Here is a 17,199-nt window from a genome sequence, read left to right as displayed (position 1 = left end):
CATGTCCTCCTCGTCCTTGGAGTCCCCTGAACCGAACTCATATATAGATGATATACAAATGTTTTCCTCGAGTTAGTTTAGTGGAACAGGGTGATTACCAAAAAAAGGGAAAACAAATATCAGAACAATGGACCATGGCTTTATTGCTGTTGGAGTCATTGCAGAAGTGGAGTACTGCCGATTGCTGGTACCTGAACCTGATGTTCTGACCAAGGAGCTCAGGCTAATCGGATTGATGCCACCACCGACAACAACTCCTTCACTGCTGCCACCACGGCATCGCTCGCTGGCTCGGACGACCCTGTAGACATTCAGTTATTCACTCCCAATTCTTTCCATTGCCAACGTGTTTTACAAATTGGTAAAAAGGTCAAGCGACATAGTTTAAGAATTGGTAAGAAATCAGGAGAGGTCAAGGAATGTGTAGAGGCGATGCATAATTTGGTGATCATGGTGGTTTCTCGGATCGGATACAGACTCCACGATGCCTCACTGTGGACTGGGAAGGTGAGCTAGGAAAGCCAAGTCCTTCAGCGCCGTGAAGGTATGATTTTTGGCTCAGCTGTCGATGCTGCTCTCCACTATCACCAAGTAGTAACAAAACACAGGAGGTGGACAGTGGAACTTTATAAGGATAATCATGCATCAGTTTTTGCCTTAGTTACAGAATTGAGAGGAATTGCGCGCTACAGCTGCAAGGGCATGAAGATGTATGCAGGAGGAGGACAACCGGTGATGGACGGCGCCGCAGCCGCCGTGGCGGAACGGAGGATGGCGGCAGCGCATCGCCGGGAAGTAACGACGGCGCATCACCGACCGAGGAGGCAGGGACCCTAACGCCGGTGGCGCATCACGGGGAAGTAAGGACGGTGCATCGCGGGGAGAGGGATAGTGCTGCCAACACATAGGACGACCTGGCCCATGCGAGTGTGGTTCGACTGAACGTGGGCCTTTTCGGCCCGACTACGAACAGAAACGGGCGCTCGCTCTGCGGAGCAGCGGCCCAAGAAATGGCTTTCGCGGCACGTGAACCACCCGAGGACGACCGAGCTAATCTACATCGTACATTGGAAGGATCCGATGGCTAAGAGGATCGAAACCCTATGGAGGCTCGTAGGTAGCTATGTTATACTGTTTCTCAATGGTTAGATAAGTGACCAAATTAATAGAAGTTCATCATCACATTAAAACCAAAGTACATCCATAGTTCTCATTGAACAACATATAGCTCTCCAGAGCATCTATTTAAACCATACATTCAAACTATGTAAAACATTTCAATGCAACAACAAATGCGATCATAATCGCAACCAAGGTAACAATTGATCCAACAGCATAATGATACCAAGCCTCGGTATGAATGGCATATTTTCTAATCTTTCTAATCTTCAAACGCATTGCGTCCATCTTGATCTTGTGATCATCGACGACATCCGCAACATGCAACTCCAATATCATCTTCTCCTCCTCATTTTTTATTTTCTCCTTCAAGTAATTATTTTATTCTTCAACTAAATTTAACCTGTCGACAATAGGGTTGGTTGAAATTTCCGGTTCACATACCTCCTAGATAAATAAAATATATGTCACATTGGTCGGCATAATTGTCATAAACAATAAATGAACCAAATAGTTATAAAAGATAATATATATACCACATCCGAATCATAGACAGGACGAGGGCCGACGGGGGCGGATACCAAAACCATCGCACTATATAATAACAAGCAATAATGAAAGTAAGAAAATTAGACAAGTATCTATCTAAAGTAAGAATTTTTTTCCTTTCAGAAAGAAGATAAGAATAAGAGGCGGTGCCAGCGATGAGATCAGCGCGGGCGATCGGCGGCGGTGAAGACAGGGACGGGACGTGACTGACCGCTAAACCTAGACAAATCTCGGGGAAAATGGAGCTTGGAGGTCGAGCTTCGAGAGGAGAAAGCTTAACTAGTGTGGCTCGGGCATTTCATCGAACACCTCATGTGCATAGGAGGTGAGCTAGAGCACCACCAAGCTCTCCCCTCGCCGGCCAGAAAAACAGAGCAGTGGAGTGCTCTGCTCGCAGGCGAGGGGTATATATAGCCACCTCATTGGTCCCAGTTCGTGGCTGGAACCGGGACTAAAGGCCCCCCTTCTGTCCCGGTTCTACGCACGAACCGGGACCAATGGCTGTGGGCTAGGAGCGAGGACCATTGGTCCCGGTTCGTGCCAAGAACCGGGACAAATGGGTCCACACGAATCGGGACAAATGCCTCCCGAGGCTCGATCGGCCCCCTGGGCACACGAACCGGGACATATGCCCCCAATGGGTCCCGGTTCATGACAGAACCGGGACTAATGGGCTGGCCAGGCCCCAACCAAAGCCCTGTTTTCTACTAGTGATGCATGCTATGGACGATTGTTGGCCAGCTGCATTTCCTACTGCAACATTTCCCACGTTTTAGAAACATAGATGATGTTGCAAAATTCTAAGACTTGCGGTGTGTGGAACTATCCGACACGTGGTTGGCTCTCGATGTGACCATGAGGCATAGATCGTGTTGGGGAACGTAGTAATTTCAAAAAATTTCCTACGCACAGCAAGATCATGGTGATGCATAGCAACGAGAGGGGAGAGTGTTGTCTACGTACCCTCGTAGACCGACAGCGGAAGCGTTATAACAACGCGGTTGATGTAGTCGTACGTCTTCACGGCCTGACCGATCAAGCACCGAAACTACGGCACCTCCGAGTTCTAGCACACGTACAGCTCGATGACGATCCCCGGACTTTGATCCAGCAAAGTGTCGGGGATGAGTTCCGTCAGCACGACGGCATGGTGACGATCTTGATGTTCTACCGTCACAGGGCTTCACCTAAGCACCGCTACGATATGGCCGAGGTGGAATATGGTGGAGGGGGGCACCGCACACGGCTAAGGAACGATCATGAAGATCAACTTGTGTGTCTATGGGGTGCCCCCTGCCCCCGTATATAAAGGAGTGGAGGAGGGGAGGGCCGGCCCTCTTTATGGCACGCCCTAGGGGAGTCCTACTCCCACCGGGAGTAGGATTCCCCCTTTCCTAGTACAACTAGGAGTCCTTCCAAGTAGTAGGAGTAGGAGACAAGGAAGGGGAAGAGGGAAGAGAAGGAAGGAGGGGGCGCCGCCCCTCCCCCTAGTCCAATTCGGACTAGTCAATGGGGGGGGGCGCGGCCTGCCTCTCCCTCTCCCCTAAAGCCCAATAAGGCCCATATACTTCTTCCCCCGTATTCCCGTAACTCTCCGGTACTCCGAAAAATACCCGAATCACTTGGGACCTTTCCGATGTCCGAATATAGTCGTCCAATATATCGATCTTTATGTCTCGACCATTTCGAGACTCCTCGTCATGTCCCCGATCTCATCCGGGACTCTGAACTCCTTCGGTACATCAAAACTCATAAACTCATAATATAACTATCATCGAAACCTTAAGCGTGCGGATCCTACGGGTTCGAGAATAATGTAGACATGACCGAGACACGTCTCCGGTCAATAACCAATAGCGGAACCTGGATGCTCATATTGGCTCCCACATATTCTACGAAGATCTTTATCGGTCAAACCGCATAACAACATACATTGTTCCCTTTGTCATCGGTATGTTACTTGCCAGAGATTCGATCGTCGGTATCTCAATACCTAGTTCAATCTCGTTACTGGCAAGTCTCTTTACTCATTCCATAATACATCATCCCGCAACTAACTCATTAGTTGCATTGCTTGCAAGGCTTAAGTGATGTGCATTACCGAGAGGGCCCAGAGATACCTCTCCGACAATCGAAGTGACAAATCCTAATCTCGAAATACGCCAACCCAACAAGTACCTTCGGAGACACCTGTAGAGCACCTTTATAATCACCCAGTTACGTTGTGACGTTTGGTAGCACACAAAGTGTTCCTCCAGTAAACGGGAGTTGCATAATCTCATAGTCATAGGAACATGTATAAGTCATGAAGAAAGCAATAGCAACATACTAAACGATTGTGTGCTAAGCTAACGGAATGGGTCAAGTCAATCACATCATTCTCCTAATGATGTGATCCCGTTAATCAAATGAAAACTCATGTCTATGGTTAGGAAACATAACCATCTTTGATCAACGAGCTAGTCAAGTAGAGGCATACTAGTGCCACTATGTTTATCTATGTATTCACACATGTATTATGTTTCCGGTTAATACAATTCTAGCATGAATAATAAACATTTATCATGATATAAGGAAATAAATAATAACTTTATTATTGCCTCTAGGGAATATTTCCTTCAGTCTCCCACTTGCACTAGAGTCAATAATCTAGATCACATCGCCATGTGATTTAATATCAATAGTTCACATCACCATGTGATTAACACCCATAGTTCACATCGTCATGTGACCAACACCCGAAGGGTTTACTAGAGTCAATAATCTAGTTCACTTCGCTATGTGATTAACACCCAAAGAGTACTTAGGTGTGATCATGTTTTGCTTGTGAGAGAAGTTTAGTCAACGGGCCTGCCACATTCAGATCTGTATGTATTTTGCAAATCTCTATGTCAACAATGCTCTACACAGAGCTACTCTAGCTAATTGCTCCCACTTTCAATATGTATCCAGATTGAGACTTAGAGTCATTTGGATCAGTGTCAAAACTTGTATCGATGTAATCCTTTACGACGAACCTTTTTTTCACCTCCATAATCGAGAGACATGTCCTTATTCCACTAAGGATAATTTTGACCGCTGTCCAGTGATCTACTCCTAGATCACTATTGTACTCCCTTGCTAAACTCAGTGTAGGGTATACAATAGATCTGGTATACAACATGGCATACTTTATAGAACCTATGGCTGAGGCATAGGGAATGACTTTCATTCTCTTTCTATCTTCTGCCGTGGTCGGGCTTTTGAGTCTTACTCAATTTCACACCTTGTAACACAGGCAAGAACTCTTTCTTTGACTGTTCCATTTTGAACTACTTCAAAATCTTGTCAAGGTATGTACTCATCGAAAACTTATCAAGCGTCTTGATCTATCTCTATAGATCTTGATGCTTAATATGTAAGCAGCTTCACTGAGGTCTTTCTTTGGAAAACTCCTTTCAAATACTCCTTTATGCTTTGCATAAATAATTCTACATTATTTCCGATCAACAATATGTCATTCACATATACTTATCAGAAATGTTGTAGTGCTCCCACTCACTTTATTGTAAATACAGGCTTCACCGCAAGTCTGTATAAAACTATATGCTTTGATCAACTTATCAAAGCGTATATTCCAACTCCGAGTTGCTTGCACCAGTCCATAGATGGATCGCTGGAGCTTGCGTATTTTGTTAGCGCCTTTAGGATTGACAAAACCTTCTGGTTACATCATATACAACTCTTCTTTAATAAATCCATTAAGGAATGCAGTTTTGTTTATCCATTTTCCAGATTTCATAAAATGCGGCAATTGCTAACATGATTCGGACAGACTTAAGCATAGATACGGGTGAGAAACTCTCATCATAGTCAACACCTTGAACTTGTCGAAAACTTTTTGCGACAATTCTAGCTTTGTAGATAGTAACACTACTATCAGCGTCCGTCTTCCTCTTGAAGATCCATTTAATCTCAATGGCTCACCGATCATTGGGCAAGTCAATCAAAGTCCATACTTTGTTCTCATATATGGATCTCATCTCAGATTTCATGGCCTCAAGCCATTTCATGGACTCTGGGCTCATCATCGCTTCCTCATAGTTCGTAGATTTGTCATGGTCAAGTAACATGACCTCCAGAATAGGATTACCGTACCACTCTGGTGCGGATCTCACTCTGGTTTACCTACGAGGTTCGGTAGTAACTTGATCTGAAGTTACATGATCATCATCATTAGCTTCCTCACTAATTGGTGTAGTAGTCACAGGAACAGATTTCTGTGATGAACTATTTTCCAATAAGGGAGCAGGTACAGTTACCTTATCAAGTTCTACTTTCCTCCCACTCACTTCTTTCGAGAGAAACTCCTTCTCTTGAAAGGATCCATTCTTAGCAATGAATGTCTTGCCTTCGGATCTGTGATAGAAGGTGTACCCAACAGTTTCCTTTGGGTATTCTATGAAGAGACATTTCTCCGATTTGAGTTTGAGCTTATCCGGTTGAAACTTTTTCACATAAGCATCACAGCCCCAAACTTTAAGAAACGACAACTTTGGTTTCTTGTCAAACCACAGTTCATAAGGTGTCATCTCAACAGATTTAGATGGTGCCCCTTTTAAACGTGAATGCAGCTGTCTCTAATGCATAACCCCAAAACGATAGTGGCAAATCGGTAAGATACATCATAGATCGCACTATATCCAATAAAGTGCGGTTACGACGTTCGGACACACCATTACGCTATGGTGTTCCAGGTGGCGTGAATTGCGAAACTATTCCGCATTGTTTCAATTGAAGACCAAACTCGTAACTCAAATATTCTCCTCCATGATCATATCGTAGAAACTTTTATTTTCTTGTTACAATGATTCTCCACTTCATTCTGAAATTCTTCGAACTTTTTCAAATGTTTTAGACTTGTGTTTCATCAAGTAGATATACCCATATCTTCTCAAATCATTTGTGAAGGTCAGAAAATAACGATACCCGCCGTGAGCCTCAACACTCATCGGACCGCATACATCATTATGTATTATTTCCAATAAGTCAGTTGCTCGCTCCATTGTTCCGGACAACGGAGTCTTAGTCATCTTGCCCATGAGGCATGGTTCGCAAGCATCAAGTGATTCATAATCAAGTGATTCCAAAAGTCCATCAGCATGGAGTTTCTTCATACGCTTTACACCAATATGACCTAAACGGCAGTGCCACAAATAAGTTCCACTATCATTATTAACTTTGCATCTTTTTGGCTTCAATATTATGAATATGTGTATCACTACGATCGAGATCCAACAAACCATTTTCGTTGGTGTGTATGACCATAGAAGGTTCTATTCATGTAAAGAGAACAACAATTGTTCTCTAACTTAAATGAATAACCGCATTGCAATAAACATGATCAAATCATATTAATGCTTAACGCAAATACCAAATAACACTTATTTAGGTTCAACACTAATCCCGAAAGTATAGGGAGTGCGCGATGTTGATCATATCAATCTTGGAACTACTTCCAACACACATCGTCACTTCACCCTTAACTAGTTTGTTTATTCTGCAACTCCCGTTTCGAGTTACTAATCATAGCAAAAGAACTAGTATCAAATACTTAGGGGTTGCTATAAACACCAGTAAAGTACACATAAACAACATGTATATCAAATATACCTTTGTTCAATTTGCCATCCTTCTTATCCGCCAATTACTTGGGGTAGTTCCGCTTCCAGTGACCAGTTCCTTTGAAGTAGAAGCACTTAGTCTCAGGCTTAGGTCCAGACTTGGGCTTCTTCACTTGAGCAGCAACTCGCTTGCCATTCTTCTTGAAGTTCCCCTTCTTCCCTTTGCCCTTTTCTTGAAACTAGTGGTCTTGTCAACCATCAACATTTGATGTTTTTCTTGATTTCTACCTTCGTTGATTTCAGCATCACGAAGAGCTTGGGAATCATTTCCGTTATCCCTTGCATATTATAGTTCATCATGAAGTTCTACTAACTTGGTGATGGTGACTAGAGAATTCTGTCAATCACTATCTTATCTGGAAGATTAACTCCCACTTGATTCAAGTGATTGTAGTACCCAGACAATCTGAGCACATGCTCACTGCTTGAGCTATTCTCCTCCATCTTTTAGCTATAGAACTTGTTGGAGACTTCATATCTCTCAACTCGGGTATTTGCTTGAAATATTAACTTCAACTCCTGGAACATCTCATATGGTCCATGACGTTCAAAACGTCTTTGAAGTCCCGATTCTCAGCCATTAAGCATGGTGCACTAAACTATCAAGTAGTCATCACATTGAGCTAGCCAAACATTCATAACATCTGCATCTGCTCCTGCAATAGTGTTGGAAATATGCCCTAGAGGCAATAATAAATTAGTTATTATTATATTTCCTTGTTCATGATAATCGTTTATTATCCATGCTAGAATTGTATTGATAGGAAACTCAGATACATGTGTGGATACATAGACAACACCATGTCCCTAGTAAGCCTCTAGTTTACTAGCTCGTTGATCAATAGATGGTTACGGTTTCCTGACCATGGACATTGGATGTCATTGATAATGGGATCACATCATTAGGAGAATGATGTGATGGACAAAGACCCAATCCTAAGCCTAGCACAAGATCATGTAGTTCGTATGCTAAAGCTTTTCTAATGTCAAGTATCATTTCATTAGACCATGAGATTGTGCAACTCCCGGATACCGTAGGAGTGCTTTGGGTGTGCCAAATGTCACAACGTAACTGGGTGGCTATAAAGGTACACTACAGGTATCTCCAAAAGTGTCTGTTGGGTTGGCACGAATCGAGACTGGGATTTGTCACTCCGTGTAAACGAAGAGGTATCTCTGGGCCCACTCGGTAGGACATCATCATAATGTGCACAATGTGATCAAGGAGTTGATCACGGGATGATGTGTTACAAAACGAGTAAAGAGACTTGCCGGTAACGAGATTGAACAAGGTATCGGGATACCGACGATCGAATCTCGGGCAAGTATCGTACAGCTAGACAAAGGGAATTGTATACGGGATTGATTAAGTCCTTGACATCGTGGATCATCTGATGAGATCATCGTGGAACATGTGAGATCCCGCACGTCATGAGGAGTTCCGGAATAGTCCGGAGGTAAAGATTTATATATGGGAAGTCTTGTTTTGGTCGCCGGAAAAGTTTCGCGCATTATCGGTATTGTACCGGGAGTGCCGAAAGGGGTCCGGGGGTCCACCTGCCCCGGGGGGCCACATGGGCTGTACGGGTGTGCGCCTTGGCCTATATGGGCCAAGGGCACCAGCCCCAAGAGGCCCATGCGCCAAGAGATAAGGTAAAGGAAGAGTCCTAAAGGGGGAAGGCACCTCCTAGGTGCCTTGGGGAGGATGGACTCCTCCCTGGCCGCACCCTTCCTTGGAGGAAGGGCCAAGGCTGCGCCCCCCCTCTCCCTTGGCCCTATATATAGTGGGGGAAGGGAGGGAAGCCACACCTAAGCCCTGGCGCCTCCCTCTCCCTCTCCCTCCCATGACACATCTCCCTCCTCCCGCAGCGCTTGGCGAAGCCCTGTTGGAATCCCGCTACTTCCACCACCACGCCGTCGTGCTGCTGGATCTCCATCAACCTCTCCTCCCCCCTTGCTGGATCAAGAAGGAGGAGACGTCGCTGCTCCGTACGTGTGTTGAATGCGGAGGTTCCGTCCGTTCGGCGCTAGGATCATCGGTGATTTGGATCACGACGAGTACGACTCCATCAACCCCGTTCTCTTGAACGCTTCCACGCACGATCTACAAGGGTATGTAGATCCACTCCTCCCTCGTTGCTAGATGTCTCCATAGATGGATCTTGGTGACACGTAGGAAAATTTTGAATTTCTGCTACGTTCCCCAACAAATAGGTCTGTCACCTAGCGGTGCATCAAGGACATAATTCTTTTGTGCAGCAATGAGGATAAACCTCAGATCACGGATCCAATCCGCATCATTGCTACTAACATCTTTCTACATAGTTTTTCTCTAGGAACATATCAAAATAAACATAGGGAAGCAACAACGCGAGCTATTGATCTACAACATAGATATGCTAATACTACCAGGACTAAGTTCATGATAAATTAAAGTTCAATTAATCATATTACTTAAGAACTCCCACTTAGATAGACATCCCTCTAATCCTCTAAGTGATCATGTGATCCAAATCAACTAAACCATAACCGATCATCACGTGAAATGGAGTAGCTTTGAATGGTGAACATCACTATGTTGATCATATCTACTATATGATTCATGCTCGACCTTTTGGTCTCAGTGTTCCGAGGCCATATCTGCATATGCTAGGCTCGTCAAGTTTAACCTAAGTATTCTGCGTGTGCAAAACTGGCTTGCACCCGTTGTAGATGGACGTAGAGCTTATCACACCCGATCATCACGTGGTGTCTGGGCACGACGAACTTTGGCAACGGTGCATACTCAGGGAGAACACTTATACCTTGAAATTTAGTGAGAGATCATCTTATAATGCTACCGTCAAACAAAGCAAGATAAGATGCATAAAAGATAAACATCACATGCAATCAAAATATGTGACATGATATGGCCATGATCATCTTGTGTCTTTGATCTCCATCTCCAAAGTACCGTCATGATTTCTATCGTCACCGGCATGACACCATGATCTTCATCATCTTGATCTATATAATTGTGTCGTCACGTGGTCGTCTCGCCAACTATTGCTCTTTGAGGGAGTCCTGGATTAGGGGCTATCCGGATAGCCGGACTATACCTTCAGCCGGACTCTTGGACTATGAAGATACAAGATTGAAGACTTCGGCCCGTGTTCGGAAGGGACTTTCCTTGGCATGGAAGGCAAGCTTGGTGATACGGATATGTAGATCTCCTACCATTGTAACCGACTCTGTGTAACCCTAGCCCCCTCCGGTGTCTATATAAACCGGAGGGTTTAGTCCGTAGGACCGAGAACAACAATCCTACCATAGGCTAGCTTCTAGGGTTTAGCCTCCTTGATCTCGTGGTAGATCTACTCTTGTACTACCCATATCATCAATATCAATCAAGCAGGAGTAGGGTTTTACCTCCATCAAGAGGGCCCGAACCTAGGTAAAAACATCTGTCCCTTGTCTCCTGTTACCATCCGCCTAGACGCACAGTTCGGGACCCCCTACCCGAGATCCGCCGATTTTGACACCGACATTGGTGCTTTCATTGAGAGTTCCTCTGTGTCGTCACTTTTAGGCCCGATGGCTCCTCCGATCATCAACAGCGAGACTTTTCTCCCCGGACAGATCTTCGTCTTCGGCGGCTTCGCACTGCGGGCCAAATCACTTGGCCATCTGGAGCAGATCGAAAGCTACGCTCCTGGCCATCAGGTCAGATTTGGAAATTTAAACTACACGGCTGACATCCGTGGAGACTTGATCTTCGACGGATTCGAGGCACAGCCGAGCGCGCCGCACTGTCCCGATGGGCATGATCTAGCTCTGCCGCCGAACAGTGCCCTGGAGGCGGCACCCGCATCAGCTCCGACCCTTAATTCGGAGCCAACTGCGCCGATCGAGGATGGGTGGTTGGACAACGCCTCGGGGGCTGCAATCTCTATGGCGATCGAGCCAAACACAAGCGTTGTCCCGTGTGAAGCCCGTGACTCCAAGACGCCGGACTCCACTCTGGACTCCGAGCCCCCCGCGCCCTTACCGATCGAATCCGATTGGGCGCCGATTATGAAGTTCACCGCCGCGGACATCTTTCAGTACTCGCCCTTCGGCGATATTCTGAATTCACTAAAGTCTCTCTCTTTATCAGGAGAGCCCTGGCCGGATTATGGTCAGCGAGGTTGGGATACGGATGATGAAGAAATTCAAAGCCCACCCACCACCCACTTTGTAGCCACTGTCGATGACTTAACCGACATGCTCGACTTCGACTCCGAAGACATCGACGGTATGGACGCCAATGCAGAAGACGATCAAGAACCAGCGCCTATAGGGCACTGGAAAGCCACCTCGTCATACGACATATATATGGTGGACACCCCAAAAGAAGGTGATGGTGACAGAACAGCGGAGGACGACACCTTCAAGAAACAGCCTAAGCGCCGGCGTCAGCGGCGCCGCTCTAAATCGCGCCACAGCAAAAATGGTGATTCCGGCACAGGAGATAATAACACTCCGGTTAGTGCCGAAGAAAACCCCCTCCAGCAAGATTCAGCACAGGAGGATGGAGAAGCCAGCCCTCATGAGAGAGTGGCAAACAGAGAGGTCGAGGACGATAATTATATGCCTCCCTCCGAAGATGAGGCAAGCCTCGATGACGACGAATTCATCGTGCCGGAGGATCCCGTCGAACAAAAGCATTTCAAACGTAGGCTTATGGCCACGGCAAGCAGCCTCAAGAAAAAACAACAACAACCTAAGGCTGATCAAGATTTGCTAGCTGACAGATGGACTGAAGTCCTTGTGGCCGAAGAGTATGAGCTCGAACGCCCCTCCAAGAGCTACCCAAAGCGCAGGTTGCTACCCCGATCAGAGGAGGAAGCACCTAAACCTACATCACCAACGCATGATGCGGCTGACCGGCCACCTCGCGGCTGAGACAGAGAGGCCTCGCGGGCCTCCACTCAAGCCGCACCCCGGCGCCGCTCAAAAACTACCAAGGCACGGGAAAATGCACCAGACCTGCAAGACATATTGGAGGATAAGGCAAGGCAAGCAAGATCGATCTACGGATCGCGCGGGCGCCCCACGGCACGTGACGGTGATCGTCACTCCGGATATAATAAATCCGGCTGGGCCGAACACAATAGACAAAGCTCGTCCGAGCTACGTCGTGATATAGCCCAATACAGAGGCGCCGCACACCCACTATGCTTCACAGATGAAGTAATGGATCATCAAATCCCCGAGGGTTTCAAACCCTTAAACATTGAATCATACAATGGCACAACAGATCTTGCGGTATGGATCGAGGATTATCTCCTTCATATCCACATGGCCCGCGGCGATGATCTACACGCCATCAAATACCTCCCTCTCAAACTTAAAGGACCAGCTCGGCATTGGCTTAACAGCTTGCGAGCAGAATCAATTGGTTGTTGGGAGGACCTGGAAGCTGCATTTCTCGATAATTTCCAAGGCACTTATGTACGACCACCAGACGCCGATGACCTAAGCCACATAATTCCGCAGCCAGAGGAGTCGGCCAGGCAATTCTGGACATGGTTCCTAACAAAGAAAAATCAAATCATCGACTGTTCGAACGCAGAGGCCCTCGCAGCCTTCAAGCATAACATCCGTGACGAGTGGCTTTCCCGGCACCTTGGACAGGAAAAGCCGAAATCTATGGCAGCACTCACGACGCTTATGACCCGCTTCTGCGCGGGAGAAGACAACTGGCTGGCTCGCAGCAATAACTTGACCAAGAACCCTGGTAATTCGGATACCAAGGACAACAGTGGCAGCTCGTGTCGCAACAAGCAAAAGCACCGCATTAACGGCGACAATTCTGAGGATACGGCAGTTAATGCCGGATTTAGAGGCTATAAATCCGGTCAGCAGAAAAAGCCATTTAAAAGAAATACTCAGGGCATGTCCAGTTTGGACCGAATACTCGACCGCTTGTGCTAGATACATGGCACCCCCGAAAAGCCAGCCAATCACACCAACAGGGATTGTTTGGTGTTCAAGCAGGCAGGCAAGTTAAATGCCGAACATAAAGACAAGGGCTGCATAGCGACGACGACGAGGAGCCCCGGCCGCCGAACAACATTGGACAGAAGGGTTTTCCGCCACAAGTGCGGACGGTGAACATGATATACGCAACCCACATCCCCAAGAGGGAGCGGAAGCGCGCCTTAAGGGACGTATACGCGATGGAGCCAGTCGCCCCAAAGTTCAACCCATGGTCCTCCTGCTCGATCACTTCTGATCGAAGGGACCACCCCACTAGCATCCGTCACGGCGGATTCGCCGCATTGGTCTTAGACCCAATTATTGACGGATTTCACCTCACTAGAGTCCTTATGGACGGCGGCAGCAGCCTGAACCTGCTTTATCAGGATACAGTGCGAAAAATGGGCATCGATCCTTCGAGGATTAAACCCACTAAAACGACCTTTAAAGGCGTCATACCAGGTGTAGAGGCCAACTGTACAGGCTCAGTTACACTTGAAGTGGTCTTCGGATCTCCGGATAATTTCCGAAGCGAGGAATTAATATTCGACATAGTCCTGTTCCGCAGTGGCTATCACGCACTGCTCGGGCGAACCGCATTTGCCAAGTTCAATGCGGTACCGCACTACGCATACCTTAAGCTCAAGATGCCAGGCCCTCGAGGCGTCATTACGGTCAATGGAAACATCAAACGCTCTCTCCGAACGGAGGAGCATACGGCGGCTCTCGCAGCAGAAGTGCAAAGCAGCCTTTTCAAGGCTATTCTCCACTCCGGCTACTAAACGTCTGGACACCTTCAAGCGCGCCCGGAGTAACCTACAACAAGACCGTCTGGCACGTTCCGAACAAGCGTAGCAATGCGGCCCCAACCCCAGCCCTCGCGAAATTGCAAAACCAGTGCTTCGCGTACATAATTACGCTTTGGAAATACCATGGGAACAGGGAGAGGGGCACTATCACGGCACGCCCGAAACACGGCTTAAACTACACTAGGGGCTGCCAATTTTTTAATTTTCTCTTACTTTCAGGACTCCATTCTTCGGAAGGCCTAATCGGCAGTACAATTGCCGCACAAACGATGCAAGAACCAGGGAAGCAGAAAGTTACGCCGCATCATGGAACTCCCAGGTGGTCTCTATAACGAGCAATATACCTGTTTCGCATACCATTCCGCAGCCTGCCCCTGGATAGGACATGTTAAATAGTCCCGCCTTTTGCTTATTGCACTATTTGTATCGTTCTGCTTTGATCGTAGCTTTTTTAAATAAACAATGCGTAGCTCTCGTCTATTATTGCATTAATCTCTTTTATATATGTTCATTACTGACATGTTGCAACCGTACACTCTGGTACGGCCAATACGCCAGGGGCTTAAGTACCCCTCAATATGGTGTGACAAGTCCGAACACTTTCACAAGTGTGGCACCCTGAACTTATAGCATTATATGCATCAGCTTCAAATCATGTCTTGGGTCAATAGTTGGGTTTGCCCGGCTCCTATGTTTTGGTGCCTTACGTTCCATTATATCAGCTAAGGTAGCACTAGGAGAACTACTGCGATTGTGCCCCAGTTAAGCTGGGCTAAGCACCTCAGTAGACAAAGATAAAACTGACTGTCATGATGAAGCGAGAGACTGGTCGTTGTTCGAGAGGTTTTTCGAGTCCCTAAAGACTTATGCCGCTTAGAGTGAGGAGGCGGCTTTGTCCGGCCAAGGCGTGGATAGCGCCCCGAACTCGGTCTTCCGAATACTAGGGGCTTCGCCGAAATTTAAAATTATAGAATTCTATGGCTAAGTGAGAGTGTTCAAGCATTATAGTCTGATTGCCTTGTTCGTTGTGCTGAGCGCCTCCCTCGAAGGACCCAAAAATGGGAAAAAGAGCACTCAGGTTTATCCCGAACACCCCAGCACTAGTGGCATGGGGGTAGAAGCCGACGACTCGCCATCTCTTAAATATGATAAACAGTCGCATAGAAGGTAATATTTTAAATTCAAAAAGCATTGCTTAGCGCATACGAACAAGTTTTCAGCGCACAGGACAAAACGAGCGAGTTTACTCAAAAATTACATCCCTAGAACATTCATCCGCCATAAGGCGGGCACCCTTCAGAACGCCCTCATAATACAGCTCGGGCTTGCGATGCTCTTTGCCCGCGGTGGCCCGTCCTTCACCAGCTTCTCAACATCCAGCTTGCCCCAGTGCACCTTAGCATGGGCAAGGGCCCTACGGGCACCTTCGATGCAGACGGAGCGCTTGATGACTTCGAGCCTTGGACAAGCCTCCACCAGCCGCCACACCAGCCCGAAGTAGCTCCCAGGCAGAGCCTCTCCAGGCCACAACCGAACTATGAGGCCCCTCATGGCCTATTCGGCCACCTTGTGGAGCTCGACCAGTTGCTTCAGCTGGTCGCTCAAGGGCACAGGGTGTCCGGCCTCAGCATACTGCGACCAGAACACCTTCTCCATCGAGCTGCCCTCCTCGGCTCGGTAGAATGCGGCGGCATCAGACACGCTGCAGGGCAAATATATGAATGCTCCTGGAGAGCTCCGGATTCGGGTAAGTAACAAGTAATTCACTTTGACATGCTTGCTTTGCATAAAGAAAGCCTTACCCGCCGCTATCTTTTTCATCGCACCCACCTCCTGAAGGGCCTTCTGGGCTTCGGCCTTGGCAGACTTGGCATTTTCAATGGTCGCCGTGAGCTCGGACGCTCGCGTCTTCAAGTCAAGCTCCAAACTCTCATGTTTTTTCATGAGAGCCTGGAGCTCTCGCCACACCTCGCCAACCTGCGCCTCATACTTCTCCCGCTCGGTGCGCTCCGTGGCCGCCTTCTTCTTGGCCTCGGACAGTGCTTGTTTAAGGGTTGCCACCTCAGTCGTGGCCCCTACAATAGCCACGTCAATCCTGTTATTTTTTTGCAATTGCAACTTTTATATATTTCAATAAGGTATTTCTTACCTTCCTTTTCCTCGAGCTGCCGCTTGGCAAGTCCGAGTTCTTGCTTGGACGGCTCGAGATCATGCTTCAGCGTGTCCACCTCTGCAGTCAGTGCGGTGGACGTCAGCAGTGAAGCCCGCATACGCATATTGACTCATTTTTGTTAGACTCCTGCGAATTAGATCCTCTATTCGGCTTTTCTTTTCGAACGCCAAATAGAGCATCAGGGGCTACTATCTATGCGGTAATATTTTTATATATTCTTTACTTACCTCAAAGCCTGTTAGAAGGCTGGCACAGGCTTCAGTCAGCCCGCTTTTGGCGGACTGAACCTTCTGGATCACCGCACACATAATAGTGCGGTGCTCCCCGTCGATGGAGGCGCCCTTAAGCACCTCCAGCAGATTGTCCGGCGCCTCCGGCTGGACGGGGGCCGCCGGCTCAGTTGGCTTGCTCCTCTTAGAAGGAGATCGCCTGCCGTAGTACGGAACAGTTGAGGATTCCGGCGCGGTGTCCGGCTCAAAGCCGGACTTGGAGCCCTAGGGGTTCTATCCCCTTTGCTCCTGGAGTCCGGAAGGTTGACTTGCGCCTCCTCCAGGACCACCTCCTCCTGCCTTGGAACCTGTTGGGACAACACTTCGGTGTCGTCCGTAGGGCGGGGGGAGGTAGCCGTCGGAAGTGAATTCACATCCGATGAATCCAGGGAGCCGCTCGACGACTCGTCGAGCCCGGCCTTGGGCGGACTGCATGATCATATTCGACATAAGGAAAGGTTGTGCCATAAAAGAATGCTACGAATTACTCTGGTATTCGGACACTTACGATTTCGCCAGGGGCTTGGCCCTGAGCGGCCACTCCTCTCTGCCGTCGTTGGCGTTGATAGAGTAGTCCGGAGAAAGGGTTTTCCCCTTCTTGGACACCTCGGCCTCCC

Source organism: Triticum dicoccoides, chromosome 1A (genome assembly GCF_002162155.2).
Source record: "Triticum dicoccoides isolate Atlit2015 ecotype Zavitan chromosome 1A, WEW_v2.0, whole genome shotgun sequence".
In the NCBI taxonomy this organism is placed as follows: domain Eukaryota; kingdom Viridiplantae; phylum Streptophyta; class Magnoliopsida; order Poales; family Poaceae; genus Triticum; species Triticum dicoccoides.
Note: the sequence above shows the minus strand (reverse complement) of the source record.